The following is a 6,160-nucleotide window of genomic DNA, read 5'->3' as shown; positions in this document are numbered from 1 at the left end:
CAGTACAGCTCATTACCTTTAACTTCTCATAATCAATGGCACATAAAGCAAAATAATCTGTCAAACTACACATCAAATACATTTTATCACATATTGCAGTAGCAATTTGCAAGTTTGCAACAACAACAAAGAGCAACAAGTTTGCTCTTTAACGTCTGGATTATTGTTCTTTACAACACTGTTTGTCCTCTTTGTTCCAGATTAATATATATAATATGTATGAAATTCAGTTGCGCTTATTAAATTCCACGCAGATTAAACGTAGCAGACATGGATTATTCGTTATTATTGTTTTAGCAAGTTTTCAGGGTATCATGCAGCAGTCTGTTATTAACGTGATGAAAAGCATTAAAAAAAATACATTTTGTAGTATAATATTCATTTACATTTGTCATCATGTGGATTCTCTATGTTGTTTTGACTGCAGCGACTCTCTGGCACGTAAGGGATTATGGGATACATTAAAACCCTAGATGGGTTAAATGTTAAATTTTTTTTCCTTAAAAAATGCATTCATCTAGCACTTCAATCAATCCACCACTTTGGAAGCAACTCAAGTTGTTTGTAATCGCTTTTTAAATTTCTTTTGTGATAAGGTCGCCAGTATTAGGGCTGGGATGACTGTCACTTCGGCCAGTTCAATCATGGCTCACACCTGTTCTGCTGTGTTAGACCGGTTTGAACCTGTGTTATTTTCAGATTTATCAAATATTGTTAAAAATCTCAAACCTTCATTTTGTCCCTCAGACTGTATCCCCCCACGACTCTTTAAAGAGGTCTGGGGAACTATCGGCCCTGATGTTGTTGTTTTGGTCAACAGCAGCCTTATGTCAGGAAAAGTTCCTGCGTTTTGTAAGCAGGCTGTAGTTGAGCCTCTTTTAAAGAAAGCGAGTCTTGATAACTCTGTTATCTCTAATTATAGGCCCATATCTAAGCTTCCTTTTATTTCAAAGATTTTGGAAAAAGCTGTTCTTGTACAACTACAAGAGTTTTTAGAAACAAACAACATTTTAGACAGTTTTCAGTCAGGTTATAAATTATTTCACGGCACGGAGTCTGCACTTTTAAAGGTTTTTAATGACCTGTTTTTAATCACTGATTCTGGTGATTCTGCCGTTTTGGTGCTTTTAGACTTGACTGCTGCCTTCGACACAGTTGACCATGCAACTCTTTTATCTCTTCTTGAGAACTGTGTGGGTGTCAGGGGGACAGCCTTGGACTGGTTCCACTCTTACCTTACAGGCCGTTCATTTACTGTCAGGCTGGGGGAGTCCATCTCGTCTTCTGTTCCTCTGAACTGTGGAGTCCCCCAGGGTTCTATTCTTGGGCCTATTCTCTTCACCCTATACCTTCTCCCGTTAGGTCAGGTGTTTAGAAAACATGGCATATCTTATCATCTTTATGCAGATGATACTCAAATTTACTTGCCTATTAAGAAGAACTCTAGCAGCCCCCTGACACCCTTGCTTGTGTGCCTGGAAGACGTCAAGGCTTGATTGGCTCAAAACTTTCTTAGCTTAAATGAGAACAAAACCGAGGTGATTGTGTTTGGGCCCAGTGTTGGTTCCACAGCTCGATTAGACCTGGGCCCTCTCAGTCAACACATGAAGCCCACAGCCACCAACCTTGGCGTCATTATGGACTCTGATCTTAAACTGGATAGGCAGGTCAAGGCGGTTGTTAAATCCAGCTTTTATCAGCTTCGTCTTTTAACCAAAATTAAATTAATTTTATCCTTTTCTGACTTGGAGCGCGTCATGCATGCTTTTATTTCTTCACACCTGGACTACTGCAATTCACTTTTTTTTTGGAATTAATCAAAATACACTTCACAGATTGCAGTTAGTCCAGAACGCTGCTGCACACCTCTTAACTGGGAGCAAAAAACATGAACATATTACACCCATTCTTGCGTCTTTGCACTGGCTCCCTGTTAATTTTAGAATTGATTTTAAAATTTTATTATTTGTTTTTAAAGCTTTAAATGGACTGGCCCCACAATATATTGTAGACCTCCTCCAAATTTACTCCCCAGCGCGTGCTCTGAGGTCTGAGGGCCAGCTCCAGCTTGTGGTGCCTAGGACGAGACTTAAGACCAGGGGGAACAGGGCCTTCTCTGTGGCTGGGCCCAGACTCTGGAACGCTCTGCCTCTCCACTTTCGAACAGCCCCCACAGTGGAGTGTTTTAAGTCTCGTCTGAAGACCCACTTTTATTCTCTGGCTTTTAGCTCTGCATGAGTTGTATGGTCCCTGTTGTCTTTGGCCCAGTGTTATATTTATTTATTGTTTTATTGTTTTTATGTTTATTTATTTATTAGTGTCTGAGTGGGTTTATTGTTTTGTATAGTTGTTTAATCATTTTTATGTGCAGCACTTTGGAAACTGTTCTGTTGTTTAAATGTGCTGTATAAATAAAGTGGATTGGATTGGATTGGAACTTTAATGTTTTGCTGTGTTGGCTTGGTTTGTAGAAATAAGGGCACTGTAACAACTAGCGGTACCTCCATTAGCTACACCACCGTATCATAGGTAGCTACCAATAAATGAAGGCTTTCTATGTCTGTTGCTAGCTAGAAAACAATGAAGTCAAATAAATGACTCTACTATCCTGTTTCATGACTGGGTGTAAATTATGGTGATATGTTTTGGCAGCATTTAATAAAACTGGACTGTGTGGGACAGCTAGCAAAGTTAGGTCCTTGCATTTTGAGCTCATTGCTAAATAAACTGAGTGGGTCCACCTTACCATAAATAATAATCACACATTATGGTTTCAAATTAATTCTAGGCTTGGCATTTTTGTTGTTGTTGTTTGTTTTGTTTTGTTTCTTGTCTTTGTGTCTTCTCAGTGGTGCGTACATCTATATTTACAATGTACTGTTCAAAATCTGGGCAGCACGGTGGCTTAGTGGTTAGCACTGTTGCCTCACAGTGAGAAGGTTGTGGGTTCAATTCCCGTGGCCTTTCTGTGTGGAGTTTGCATGTTCTCCCCGTGTTTGCGTGGGTTTCCTCCGGGTGCTCCGGTTTCCTCCCACATCCAAAGACATGCAGGTTAGGTGGATTGGAATCTTTAAAATTGTCCGTAGGTGTGTGTGTGGGTGTGTCTGTGTTTGTTTGTCTATTTGTGGCCCTGCGACAGACTAACGTCCTGTCCTGGGTGTACCCCCCCTCGCGCTCTATGACTGCTGGGATAGGCTCCAGCCCCCCGCGACCCTTAATTGGACTAAGCGGTAGAAGATGGATGGATGGATGGATGTTCTAAATCTTGGTCATTCCATTCACAATGTATCATTAAAAAAAGTTCTTGTAAAGTTAATTGAATGCAAACTCAACCTTAAACTCTGTAAAAGTTAATTAACTATTAACCTGAAGAAGGAGCATTCCCCACTTGCAATTTCTACGATGGTATTTAACTGGCTTATTGTGGGTTTGACAACTTTGATTAATACATTAGAAGATTCACTGAAGCATGTCTTTTGTGTTCTTCTACTGTATACAATCAGCTGCATTACTGACCTTGCTTGACCTGGTTACACTGCAACCAAACCATGCTACCACACTGGAATTTGGGTGAAAGAATATAGGCACTTCTGCTTTCAGAATGTCTTTTATGGCCGATTGTTAGGGTAGGGATAGGGAAGAAGAGCCTCCTGATGTTTACAAAACAAGCAAAAACAAAACATATAGCCAACAGCTCTCTGGGGTTAATAAAATACAAGAAACGCTATACTGTTCAGTAAATGGGGAGCCCTTAGAGGTTCGTAGGTAAACCCAATCATGTTAAACTTCGGCCTATTCAGAGATCCGTTCATTTGGGATGTCCAGTTCAAATGTGGTGAAAATCCAATCAATCTTTTTCGAGTTATCATTAACAGAAGATATTGTGACACTCATTTCGATATCTCCCTTGTGGCCTTATGGTCAGAGGGCCATAATAAAGCAACAACACAGAATAGAAAACTAAATAGGGTCACAGTGTGTATCTCTCTCAAAATGTCAAAAAATGAATGAATCATTTCCTGACTTCTCCACCTCAACCACAGGAACCACATTTTGTTTATGGTTTCTACTGCAAGAAATCCATTTTGAGCATTTGGATTTTAGAGAAAACACTTATAATGAAAGGCATCAGAGGGCATTGCAAGCCCTGCACACTCTACACACTGGGATATATCCATGTACAATAGTCCACGCTACCAATCAATCACAAATATTTTGCTGATTAATATAAGCTTTAGATCATCTATCTATCCCTATGGGTTACTGAGATATAGAATACATTTTTTGCACTGTTTTTGTTGATCATGACTTTTGTCCAATCCTCTACAAAAGTTAATCATCTACAGATATCTAGTAATATTCCCACCAAGTTTGGTGAAATCCACGCAGCCGTGTTTTAGTCATCTTGTTCACAGGCAGATAGACACACACACACACACAGACACACACAGGACCAGTTACAATACCCTGCTTCGCTGCTTTGCTGGCATGGAGGATAACAATCAACTGTGAAACTGCAGTTGCAGAAATTAATTTCAGTCTCATTGAAAAATCATACAAAGTATTAGCATCATATCAATCATTATATCAACAGCTACTGAAAAGAAAACATGACAAGGTTAAAACAGTCACAAACAGAATATTTATTCACTTGACAAACAGTTAAAATAGTCACTATCAGAGCCAAACTCAGATTATCTATCTATCTATCTATCTATCTATCTATCTATCTATATATATATATATATATATATATATATATATATACAACCCCTGGCAAAAATTATGGAATCACCGGCCTCAGAGGATGTTCATTCAGTTGTTTAATTTTGTAGAAAAAAAGCAGATCACAGACATGACACAAAACTAAAGTCATTTCAAATGGCAACTTTCTGACTTTAAGAAACACTATAAGAAATCAAGAAAAAAAGATTGTGGCAGTCAGTAACGGTTACTTTTTTAGACCAAGCAGAGGAAAAAAATATGGAATCACTCAATTCTGAGGAAAAAATTATGGAATCACCCTGTAAATTTTCATCCCCCAAATTAACACCTGCATCAAATCAGATCTGCTCATTGACATTGACCCTATGTGTCTTTTTGCAAGGAATGTTTTTGCAGTTTTTGCTCTATGGCAAGATGCATTATCATCTTGAAAAATGATTTCATCATCCCCAAACATCCTTTCAATTGTCTAAAATATCAACATAAACTTGTGCATTTATTGATGATGTAATGACAGCCATCTCCCCAGTGCCTTTACCTGACATGCAGCCCCATATCATCAATGACTGTGGAAATTTACATGTTCTCTTCAGGCAGTCATCTTTATAAATCTCATTGGAAAGGCACCAAACAAAAGTTCCAGCATCATCACCTTGCCCAATGCAGATTCGAGATTCATCACTGAATATGACTTTCATCCAGTCATCCACAGTCCACATTTGCTTTTCCTTAGCCCATTGTAACCTTGTTTTTTCTGTTTAGGTGTTAATGATGCCTTTCGTTTAGCTTTTCTGTATGTAAACCCCATTTCCTTTAGGCGGTTTCTTACAGTTCGGTCACAGACGTTGACTCCAGTTTCCTCCTATTCGTTCCTCATTTGTTTTGTTGTACATTTTTCGATTTTTGAGACATATTGCTTTAAGTTTTCTGTCTTGACGCTTTGTCTTCCTTGGTCTACCAGTATGTTTGCCTTTAACAACCTTCCCATGTTGTTTGTATTTGGTCCAGAGTTTAGACACAGCTGACTGTGAACAACCAACATCTTTTGCAACATTGCGTGATGATTTACTCTCTTTTAAGAGTTTGATAATCCTCTCCTTTGTTTCAATTGACATCTCTCGTGTTGGAGCCATGATTCATGTCAGTCCACTTGGTGCAACAGCTCTCCAAGGTGTGTTCACTCCTTTTAGATGCAGACTAACGAGCAGATTTGATATGATGCAGGTGTTAGTTTTGGGGATGAAAATTTACAGGGTGATTCCATAATTTTTTCCTCAGAATTGAGTGATTCCATATTTTTTTCCTCTGCTTGGTCTAAAAAAGTAACCGTTACTGACTGCCACAATCTTTTTTTCTTGATTTCTTATAGTGTTTCTTAAAGCCAGAAAGTTGCCATTTGAAATGACTTTAGTTTTGTGTCATGTCTGTGATTTGC

Source organism: Thalassophryne amazonica, chromosome 22 (genome assembly GCF_902500255.1).
Source record: "Thalassophryne amazonica chromosome 22, fThaAma1.1, whole genome shotgun sequence".
Taxonomy (NCBI): Eukaryota; Metazoa; Chordata; class Actinopteri; order Batrachoidiformes; family Batrachoididae; genus Thalassophryne; species Thalassophryne amazonica.
This window is presented reverse-complemented; position numbering follows the sequence as displayed.